The sequence below is a fragment of the Vipera ursinii genome, assembly GCF_947247035.1.
Source record: "Vipera ursinii genome assembly, chromosome: 2".
NCBI classification, from domain to species: domain Eukaryota; kingdom Metazoa; phylum Chordata; class Lepidosauria; order Squamata; family Viperidae; genus Vipera; species Vipera ursinii.
In genome coordinates, this window is record NC_139513.1 from 176565647 (window position 1) to 176577732 (window position 12086).

General features: G+C 38.2%; 1 protein-coding gene across 4 annotated transcripts in view; it reads left to right on the top strand.

The window, feature by feature from the left end:
• TRIP10 (thyroid hormone receptor interactor 10) overlaps positions 1 to 12086 on the top strand; it is an 87942-nt gene that overhangs the window by 41755 nt on the left and 34101 nt on the right. Inside the window, exon 2 of one of the 4 annotated variants that reach the window (XM_083357144.1) lies at positions 6388 to 6589. The exons of the other annotated variants lie outside the window; for them this stretch is intronic. The gene's annotated coding sequence lies outside the window, so the exon portion shown is untranslated. The remainder of the gene's footprint in view (positions 1 to 6387; positions 6590 to 12086) is intronic. 4 annotated transcript variants of the gene reach the window in all.

Consider the following 12086-nt stretch of genomic DNA (forward strand, 5'->3'; position numbering starts at 1 on the left):
ACATGACCACAGAGACGTCCTCGGACAAGCGCTGGCTCTTCGGCTTTGAAACAGAGATGAGCACCGGCCCCTAGAGTTGGAAACGACTAGCACACATGTGCGGGGGAACCTTTACCTTTACCTAGAAGATAGCAGGCATAATAGACAGGATCTGAGGAATTCCCTCACAGATCGATATTTTTAAAGTGTCCCCAAGCAAACAGTTCATTCGGCCAGTTCCAGATCAGCCAATCTCCAGGTAGTAAGTCCATCATGTGAAAGGAGAGATAACAGTCTGTTTGCAGCAGGATCATTTCCACCCTCCTCACACTTCATTTGGAGAAACAAACCAGATCCCAGAGGGTTGCATTTCTCCCTTTCCCACCCCCTTTCCTAGTTGCCCGTAAGTTGAGAGGGAATGCCTAGTAAGAAAGCAATTGGTTATATTATGATGGATAGCAGGCAGGCGGAATAAACAAAGGTTACATTTAAGGGAGGAAGTGAAAGCCATAAAGCCCCATGCCTGTTCCCTCTCCCCCTTGGGAATGGCAGAATCCAGGGGAAGGTGAGATTTGGATTTAGCTCAGAGGAGATAGTTAGAAATGAAATATAAATGGATTCTGACACCTAGTTCTGAAGTTCTGACTGTGGCACCCCCTCCCCCTCATGGTCACATGATTGCATTTTGGATGCTTGCCAACCAGTTCACCTTTATGGCCTGTTGCAGTGTTCTATGGTCATGTGATGCAACTGATGGGGGTTTTGCCACAAACCAGCCTTTTTAGTCAATTTCTGGCAAAAAACAGCCATAGGATTCTATTGACTCGCTTAACGACCACAGCATTCACAACAATTGCCATGTTTTTTTAACCACCACAAAAGAAAAGGTTGTAGAATCAAATTGGTTATATGGGTGCCTCAACTTACAACTGTCATGACTTACAATGAAAATTCCGGGCTCCATTATGGTTGTAAGTCAAGAACTATCTATGTGCTAAATCAGCATAAACACAAAACATAGTGCTGGATCTAAGAATTGCTGTGTCACACTCATAGTCCCACAGAAAGTAGTTGGACTAACACTGAGTGATAGTTCCAGTCCATCCAACTAGCTCTTTACGTAATAGTGTGGTTCAGTGCATTAAATCAAGTTTGTTTTGCTTGGTTCAGATTAACATATTTTAGGACCTCCACATTTGTAACTTGTAAACTAGGGTTCATGCTTACTTATGACCGGTCACTTCAAAGATATGATTGACCACAAAAACTTAAATCTGGGTTTGTAGTTCCAATGATTACCTCGTTGTAGGTTTAGTTATTTTGGACACTCACAGCTGGCCTGCAATTGTGACCATTTGCGACATCCCACAGTCACAAAATCCCAATTAACAACACTTTTGCCAGAAACTGTTGTTTATTTCAGGTTTCTGACAAAAAATGTCCATTGTTGACAGTGGGTTTGTAACAACCACAGGGTTCCCTTAATTGACTGCTGGGGTTCGCACAATGACTGCTGCAGAAAAATTGGACCTGCTGACCTGCTTGGCAACCAGCACAACTGATGAGCATAATACCAAGCTCAATTACAGTAGTGAGTTGAGATTACTTGTAACTAAACCCAAAATGGATTCTGCTTTACCAAAGAAAACAGAGCAGCTTAGATTTGTTGCTTGGGATTTAGAATGCTTATTCCTGGTTCATGCAATTGTGAAGTAGGCACTATCTATCAACCAGGCTGATTGATGAAGTTCTAAAACTCCTTTGACTTTAATTTGCCTAGGACTTAGCAGTTAAGTAGGATAATCATGGGGTGAAATGGCTAGGGTAGCATTGTGCACTGGAGGGGAAAGTGGTCTATGATCGAATTTTTGCAATTTTGAAAGCATAGCATGTTAAACTCTATATACAAATATAGTTTTATGGTTTGCAATTGAAACATCATACTTTTCTCTGTGAAAAGTGCATGTCATGTGTTAGTGTAGTATTTGAATGCTTATAAATATTTTATAACATGCTTCTTTATTTAAATAAAAAGAAAAATAGAAGGTTCTGATAACTGCTAATTTATTAATTTTACTGTAGTTACATATTTTTGTTCATGACACATAAATGTATGATTCCTAAAGCTATTCACCCAAAAAAGTAATTTTAGCTTTAAAATTATCCTACTTAATTTATTCTGTTTCTTACTGGATTTTATAAAAAAAATATTGTTTGAGGAAATAGCAATGGAAAGGGGAAAATTTCAATTCTACATCACACATTCTGATTTAAAAATCTTTCTTTGGAGATCTGATGGAGATTGGGAAAGTGAATTGTTTTTCATCCAGTGATTCCGAGACCATGGACATTTGGGTGTGTCAAGTAAATTGCGTGGTTGGAGAAGAGAGTTTAAGCTGTTTCTCCAGTCTAGTTTGATAGTGGGTCTCCAGGGATGCTTGAAATCACATAGCTGAACCTGTCTGCTGCAGGTTTGCCTTTGCTTCAGTTGTGGATGCAGGCAAGAATTGCCACTATCTATATAGCTTTGTTTTTGATGCTTGCCAGGTTGTGGCCCATTCTTTTTTAATGTTACTTTTGTTCCTTCACAGGGATTGGTGGGATACATTCAATTGCAGATAGTCCTCAGTTATGACCACAATTGGGACCCAAATTTCCATTGCTGAACAGGGTAGTTGTTAAGTGAGTCATGCCCAATTTTACAGCCTTTTTTGCCATGGTTGTTGAGCAAATCACTGCAGTTGTTAGATGAATCAGATGGTCGTTAAGCAAATCCGGCTTCCCCCATTGAAGTCAGCTAGGAAGGTTGCAAATGATAATAACATGACCCCAGGATGCTGCAACTGTTATTAATACAATACACCTGTTGCCAAAAGCACAAATTTTGATTGTGACTGTGAGGATGCTGCAATAGTCATAAGGGCAAGGGCCAATCATAAATCACTTTTTTCAGTGTTGTTGTAATTTTGAATGGTTGCTAAAGAAATGGTTGCAAGTCAATGACTACCTGTATTCCTTGTTTTTCATATGTGTTATTAGAACAAGCCTTTCAAGAGCCGTAGCAATCATTCCCTTGCAGCTGAGAGGCTGGAGGAAAAGGTACTTAGATTGGAACCTGAAATAGCATTGGCATGTCTTTTAACAATGATACTTTCTTCTGTCTTGTGCCAAATCCAGTGCTTAAGGATTGAGTACCTGCTTTGCACATACAAGGCCTTAGGTACCTTTTCCAGCATCAATGAGGCATCCTGGCTGGGAATTCAGGGACTAGTAGTCCTAGTTCATCCTAGTCCTAGTTCATCCAGGGATCCTTCCTCCAAGTATCCCAAAATGTAGATTGTGTGGCTTGAACATTTGGAGGCAGTGTGCTTGTCTGTGTGGATCCTATGTTCTTTGTGTGCTGTTTCTGTTCGTCTCCAGAATAAGCCTGTGTTCTGTTTATCAGGTCTCTGCAATAGGATTTATTCTCTGTAAACATCCCCCCCAGTTGTTTCCCCTCCCAACTTTGCTGTGAGTGGGAAGATTGGTATTTCCTTTTGTAATCCCCCCTTAGGATCTCAGCTCTGGGAGGATCCTAGTTCAAAATTCATTCTCAGCCAAGAACTCCATAATCGACAGCCAACTAGGCTGTCCTTTCTGCCAGATGTCCCGATTCTTGGAAGCAACAGTTTGTTCTTCAGTCATTTTTTTTAGCTTTTATATTTGAAAGTATCATTTTGTGCTGTCAGCTTACAACTCTCATGCCCTTCAATGAGCAGAAGCTACCAGGCACCCAGCTGGCTCATATCCTTGACTTGCTATTTTCAACAATGCATTTTGGCACACTTTGTCCACCTACAGACTTTCTCTCTTTAAAAATATAAGATGGAGAATAGATCTAATGGACTCTCATAATACATCCTGATAAGCTGAAACAATATATCAGTAGTTGCTATAGCTAAGAGCTAAAATTGGGAACTTTGTAGTATCTGTCCTGCTGTAATTTGCTGGTAGACTAAACAAATGCACTTTTCTTTTTCGTATTTATCTAATATGGAAGAATTATTGTTTGATGTTCTGACTTATTTGTTGCTTCATATTTTTTTTATGAGGAACTGCCTTACTGGCAAATCTTCCAGAAATTTCTTGTGCTTGACTCAGGCTATTATAATTGGATGTGCAATGAAGTAAAGAATTCTGCCTTCAAATTTTAAAATTCTGTCCGGGTAGTGGCAAAATCTTATGAATACTCAGGCAACATTTGTAAAAACAATCATTTATGTGAACCAATGGCAATGAAGAATTTTAAAAAGGCCTTTCTGAGTTAAAGTCAAGAATCCATGTTGTCAGAGATTTAAAGCAGAATGGATAGATAAGAAACCTGAGTCTTGGACCTAATTACACTGGCCCTACAGCCAGTAATTAGGAATGATGGAGTTGCAGTCCAACAGCAATTAGAAAACAATGGATTCCTCATTTTGCTATGTTGGAAAAGATAATTCCCAGCCAACATGGCCTTGTCCATCTACCAGTGTGAGAAGTTTCTTGCTTATGTGGCTTTTTGCAATGAATTTCAATACTTTGGATCACTTAAGAAAGCAGATAGAGGGGAATTTACTGCTTTTTCTTTTCTTTCAGCACCTACCCAGGCTGGATCCTACATGATAAATTTAATTGATCACTTTATCTTCTTTTTTTGTACACTATTTTTTTCTTTGTTGTTGTTGTTAGGTTTGAATGTATGATTTGTTTTGTTTCATTTTGTTTGTTTTACTCTTTTGTATTTTATTTTTTATGATAAATAACAAATAATATTAAAAAGAAAGAAGGCAGATAGTCTTTAAAAGAAGAGTAGAGAGTGTATATGCAAGTGTTAGCTTTCCAATCTTTCCTGTTCTGGATACTTAATGGATGAGGCAGTTCTACCACAGATGTGAAAATACGTCAGCATAAAAAGGGTTTCCATGCTGATTTATTTCCAGTGTCTGCTGTAGAAATGTCGTGTTTGGAAGCTATATGTTCTTTTTTTTCCTGTTGTGCAATAGTGATAGAATTCTGTGTTTTAAAAGCCTTGCCAGAGAGATAGTCTGAAAAGCCTCTTCTGTAATTGAACAAAACTCCATCTGGTTTTCATTTCATAACCCCAAGAGGTAAGAGCATCTGTCATGTTCCCCTGCACATTCCCAAGTCAGTCAAAGACTTTTGGCTTCCTGGTCCTTGCCCACCCTGAAGAAGGGTGGATGTAGATGCGTCTTAGCAAAGTTTCAGAGTGTGGTGAATTGCGCCTGGGTGAAGATTCCTACTTACACCTTGGTGAGGCCGACAGCATTGAGAGAAAGACTTGATCTGATTATATTGATTCATTTGTTACTAGGAAATGGCAATCCATCGGGAAGAAAGCAGATGTCACAATAGCAGAATCTGGGCTGCGGGCAGTGGTGGGATTCAGCCAGTTTGCATCACTTCGGCAGAACCAGTAGCTAATGTTTTGTTGCCCAGGCCCAGAATGGACTTCTGGAAGTGGCATCCATACAGAGAACCGGTTCTTCACATATTTGAATCGCACCACTGGCTGAGGGACTCTTTGCAGGAAGTTCTGAAATGAGTTCTCTTAACAAACATAGCTGCAAGGTACAGAGAAAGGAATAAAGGTTCTCTGGGCTTCTTTTTTGTAAGCAGAAAAAAAGTTGTTACAAAGAGGCTATGGCAATGTTAAGAGAACTCATTGAGAAATTTCAGGAGATCTTAAAAGAAAAATCATTTTAAGTCCATTGTGAGCTCCCTGAGAGAACTTTTCCAGATCTGTTCAGATTTGGTTCTGGGCCTGCTTGAAAATCCAGAGGCGCTGAAATTATGCCAAGGGAGAAACCCCTTGAGATATTGCATTGGAGCTTCCCGGGATTGGAGCCATTCATAGGGATTGGACTGCAACTCCCAGAATTCCTAGAGAGCCTGACTATTGAACCACATTAATGATGCCTGCTGGGAATTTCTTACCATCTAGACTAGAGAATACCAACTAAGGGAAGACTGTGCTTATTTGATCAATGTACATGCCATCTTTACTACAGAGTTTGCCTAAGGCAGACAACAGAATAATGAAATCAACTAAGTTTGTTAATCTTTGTCCTGCCTTATTTGCATTTAGAGTACCACAAACAACGCCTTATTCATTAGCACATATACAAAAACCCTGCAAATAGCCTGCGAATAGAAATGCAAACGAGTTCAGGAAAATCTCTGCTTGTCTAATATGTAGATCAGATTTGTCTCACTTGGTACCCTTCTAATAAAAATACAGTTCCCATAATCTCTGCCATTATGGAAGTTGTTGTTTTTCAGATTTAGAAGCTCCAGGTTGGGATTAAAGTTTTTATGTACCGGTAGTTTTCTCAAGACATAGCTAAAAGCTATTTCTCTTGTCTGCAGAAGAGAACTCTGAAAAATACTTCAGATGCCTTTTTGTTTAAAGCTTGAAGATGCTGTAAGCATGACTGGCTGAGGAATTCTGGGAGTTGAAGTCCACAAGTCATAAAAAGGCCAAGTTTGAAGACCCCTGTCTAAGAGAGTGTTAGCCTCAAGAGGTTTTACTCACATTCAATACTGAATTACTGATGAGTCAACACTAAAAGTAAATATTTTTCTGATTACTTCAAGAATTGAACTAATTAAATTCAAGAATTGGATGTTTTTTGGATGTAGTTTTTCCTTGGCTCTAAGCTTTTTGGGAAGTCTGCTGTCTCTAGGTTGCTTACAGGAGTTTTGAGGTATTTCTTTGGATTCTAAGAGAACTCTTTCTCTTACCCCACTTCCCATGAGCTTCCATGATAGCTCCCCTAGTGGTCCATAGAATCGGGATTCGCTCTTTCCCTAATTCTGTCAGTCACTGTGGGAGAAGAGGCCAATGAGACAGATGTGTCACATCAGGGCCTCTTTTAGTGCTCTTGTGTGTTGTTTTTTTCCTAAGAAAGCAGAAGCTAGTAGAGAAAAATAAAAAATAAGCTAGATGACATACCTAAACATTATTTGCTCTCTCCAAACATAGTTGTTGCATTTGAACCATTCCATTTATGTATGAACCAATGATATGCATGGGTAAAACAATACTTCTCATTAGACAAACCGGTTAGTTTTTTAAAAAAATACTGTTTTGAGGCACATCTCACTATCACAAACACACTCTCCATGAGCTAAATTTCACACTTCTCTGTTTAAGCCTTTAGTAATTAGACTCCACAATTGAAGTGTTCCTTTCTTAACAGAATAACAGAATTGGAAGGGATCTTGGAGGTCTTTTAGTCCAACCCCCTACTCAAACAGGAGACCCTATAACATTTCAACAAATGGCTATCCAGTCTCTTCTTAAAACTTAGAGCACCCACAACTTCTGAAGGCAAGCTGTTCCACTAGTTTATTGTTCTCACTGTTAGAACAATTTCTCCTTAATTCTAGGTTGCTTCTCTCCTTGTTTAATTTCCATTCATTGTTTCTTTTTCTTGCCTTCTGGTACTTCGGAAAATAGGTTGACCCCCTTCTTCTTTGTGGGAGCCCTTCAAATATTGGAACACTGCTATGGTGTCAACCCTAATCCTTCTTTTCACTAGACTAAACATACCCAATTCCTGCAACCATTCTTCATATGTTTTACCCTCCAGGCCCCTAATCATCTTTGTTGCTCTTCTCTGCACTCTTTCCAGAGTCTCATCTCAATTTTTGGAAACTTATTTTCTTATTAAAGCTCTTAGATTCTTCAACTAATTTTGACACTCAGGACTGTGAGGCAGGACATCATCTCTTCAGCTGTGGTTCCAGATTTTGATGGACTAAGAAATTGGCCATGCATTTTGAGTGCCTTGGGAAAGGAAATACTTTAAAACCCAGGTATTGATTCTGCTCAGGCTACAGTTTTATTTTAAACCTGAGATCTGGATTTTAAAAAACGATAGCATAGAGGTTGTGTTCTAAGTATATTGGCACTTCTATTTTGATGTCTGAAAATGACATCAGCATTTATTTTATTTCTGTGAAATTAGATGATATCTTCTTGCAGTTATTAGATTTTTTTTGCTGATTTTGTTTCTTATTTTAAGGCAGTGTTTGAATAATCTGTTTTTATTAGGATTTAGAAAGTAGATGGTCTGTGCTTAAATAAATAGAAGAATTGAAACACGAGTAACTGAGTATTCAATAAAATAATTCTGATTTGCACTAGAGTAGTAGTGACAGAGAGTTTGGATATGTTTGATTACCATGAACATAATTAACAGCCCCCTTTATTTTTATATATAAATTGTAGAAGAGAAATGCAGTGCATTTCTGAATTTATGAACATATATTTGGAGAGATGTTGGCAGTTTGACTGACATATTCATATTGCTAATATTTGTATAGTGATCTAAAAGTACCATTTGAAAAGTTATAAATCTTGAAGTCAATCTTATTCTTCTATCCTTCCTTTATCCCTGCATTATATATTAATGGAGAATTGTTGAGCTGCTTTGACCTCTACTATATTGAACTGATTTCAGGGGCTAACCACTAGGTTATTTCACAATTAATCCTGTATGTGCAAATGTAGGCTTATGGGGCGAATTTATGTGATGACATAGAAAAAGATTTCAAAATGAGCTTGTTCTGTACTAAGAAATCTATGTCAAATTTCCTTTGTTCCAATCAATAAATTCAAAATGTCTTCATTAATGACTGACAGATTAATTTAAGCACATTTCAGATATGCTTGCCTAAAATATGTCTTTTGGACTTCCTAAACAGCAAGTATGTTTGAGACAGTAGCCTCATATTATTATTATTATGCTTTTGCCATTTCATTTCTACTTCAAATACTCTACTATAAATCCAGAAACTTTACTAATTCAACAGATCTAATAGTCTTCTGATCTACATATCAGCAGAAAGCCAAATTCTTTGAGTATCTGCTTTCCACCTTTAAATTTTAGAGTCTTTATCATAAAATTATTTGCCAGTTTCTTCCCATTGCCATTTTTCTCTTTTTCTGTTCCTGAATGATAGGCAGGTTGCAAATCCTCCTATGTTTAGCTCTGCATCGAAGTGAAATTAACGTGTGTGTGTCTGAGTCTGTGTGTGTGTAGGGAACAATGTTAACTCTTTAACATTATTGGGGATGAATGTGTAAAATCTGACATGGATAAGGTGATGGTAGGTCTCAAACTTATCTCTTGGTGTTTGACAAATAAACTGTCAGAATGGTTTTTGAATTATGTCTTAAATCTACATTGGAATTCATGGTGCAAAATTTCTTTTTGCTAAAATAGTCCTTTAAAATGATCCAAGGATTCTGTCTGAAATTGATTTGCTAGATGTGTTTGACTGCAAATTAAATATATCACATCTCTAAAATCCTGTGACCTATCTGTTGAAGGAAATGTGAAGAGAATAGTTCTTATGGTCACATAAGTTTTTTAAAGCAATTTTAGGACTGGCAGTTGCATAAAATCCCTTACATGGCTTTTAATTAGTGCTGAGAGACTAGAGCAGGCATGTCAAACTGCTTGGCCCATGGGCCGGATGCGTCACGCTGAAACCACACCCACCCCATTGGGAGAAAAGTCGTGATACGTCATGCAACATCACATGACATTGCGAGTTTGACATGCCTGGACTAGAGATTGTAAACCTCTGGATGATACTGATTGATTTATCAGCTCTTAGCTTTTAAGAGGGTAGCAGCTGATCAAACAAAAAGCAAAAAAGAAGACTGTCAGGAAAATTATTTTCTTAAATGATACTCAGTTTATTGATGGTTAATTTACATAATTAGGAGGCACATTCTACTGGAGATAAAAAATCTTTCCTTATCGCTAGTAAGTAGTGTCAGTTGGAATTCTCCCCAGTTGAGGTGATGAGTCCAAAACCACCCTTTAGAAGAACGATCTGTGATAGAGCTTGTTGCTTTCTCCTTCCATCCTTTTGAAACAATATATGTAATAATAATCGGGCTAACCTAATTGTAGCCCTTTCTATGTATTTCCACGTAGATTCCCAGCTAAGTGCCTTCAGTGCATTGAACTTTTAGTTCCCTTGAATCCTTAGCTGCTGTCATCCTACACATTTGGAGAACACCAGATTGGGAAAGGTAGAGGATTAAATAGAAAGTGTGTCTCCTGTCCTTCAAAATGGCCTGCTTTTTGTAAGAAGCCCTTTCTTATATAGTGGTAAAGCAGATCACAGTTTTGTGTGAATGTTTCAATGAAAATCAGTGAAACAAGATATAATTTTCTTTACGTTATTGGATGTTATTGAGAAATTTAGCAAATTGTCTGTACCTTATAGCAAGTGGTAAAGTTCATCTTTTTAAGGTAGGTTTTAAATGTATTTTTATAAATAAATCTGCAGTTAGTTTAGGGTTGTTTTACATTTGCATAATAAGATACAGCCAAGATCTAAGTCAGTCCCCACTGTTGTGTTTTTCAAATTTTTTGGACTACATTTCCATTTTTCCTAGCCAGCATGGCTGATTGCAATACGGAGGGATGGAAGTTGTAACCTGACTCATCATGAAATCACCAGATTTTGGGAAGGCTAAGTGATTCAGTGAAACAATATGAAGCTAAAACCATTCATTTTAGCGGCTGCTAAGATTTTTCCTCTTGTTGGATATAAGTAGTCCTCGACTTAACAGCAGTTCATTTAGTGACCATGCAAAGTTACAGCGGCACTGAATAAAGTGACTTATGACTGATTTTCACACTTATGACCATTGCAGCATCTCTATGATCATATGATCGAAATTCAAACGCTTGGTAACTGACTCACATTTATGACAGGGGTCATGATCACCTTTTGTGACCTTTTGACAAGCAAAGTCATTAGGAAAGCCAGAGGCACTTAATAACCATGTTACTTACTTAACAACTGCAGTGATTCACTTAATAAATGTGTCAAGAAAGGTCATAAAATAGGTCAAAACAAATGTCTGACTTAGCAACAAATTTTGGGCTCAATTATTGTCATAGGTTGAGGATTACCTGTATTTCTTTCCTTTTCATATCTCTCCTGAAACATTTTTCTGGTAATGATGATAATAGTGAAATGTTGGTTTTCCTCCCAAAATGGCATTAGATGACAACCAGGGGAAGTGTTGCTGCTGCTGCTACATAGCCTTAAGACACACACATCCCTTACCTGTCAATGTCTTGTCTAGAGGAAGCTGATAATGCACTGATGACATATTCTGGGGGTATTCTTGAGGGAAGAAGGCAAGTGTTCAGGAGGCAGTTCCTTTTCTGTGTGACTGCCCTGCATAGAGCTTGTGCATCTCCCAGCTTCAAGAAAGAAAATCATTTGCTATGTATAATTTATTCCTGTGGCGGAATGTAGTCTGGATTCCCAGGAGGGAGGAGCTGCATTCCAGAGGACAAAGACACAGCAGTGTTTGGATAGTTTGGTTGGGAGAAATAGGGTCAAGTCAGCCCCCCCCCTTAGAGGTTCTCAGAATATATTTGTAATGACAGCAAGTAGTTGTTTTAGCTTTGCAAGATTTCTGCCTGCCTGCCTTATCTGTCTGATTTATGTGCCATCCATCTCATCTATAGGTGAGAAACAATAAAGGAAACTGCTCAGAAGTAACTCTTTGTGTCTTGGTTTTTGGAGCATGCCAATACCAATCATTTAAAGCAGGAGTCTTCAAACCGGCCCTTTTATGACTCATGGACTTCAACTCCCAGAATTCCTCAGCCAGCGTACCTGGGTGGGGAATTCTGGGAGTTGAAGTCCACAAGTCATAAAAAGGCCGAGTTTGAAGACCCCTGATTTAAAGGAAGGGAATAAATTTTACTATCATTCAGTGAAACCTGGTTACCCAAAAGAGTTCAAATGCAGGCTCTGGACTGCTCACTCGTGATGCTGTAATTACTAGTTATATTCCAAAGTAATTAATTTTAAATATCAGAACACAAAGCATCCTTATTTTCAAAGAAATTTTCAAACAGTGGTTTGTTTTATGCATTCCGGATGGAGAAGAAAACTTGTTAGAAACCTTCCTTAAACATTGTCCAGCTGTAAGTAGTTGTCTTAAAATAGGATGCCAAGAAGAGGAAGTGAAAGATTGCATCTGACTTTGCTAGACTCTAGAGCTGAGAAAAAAACAT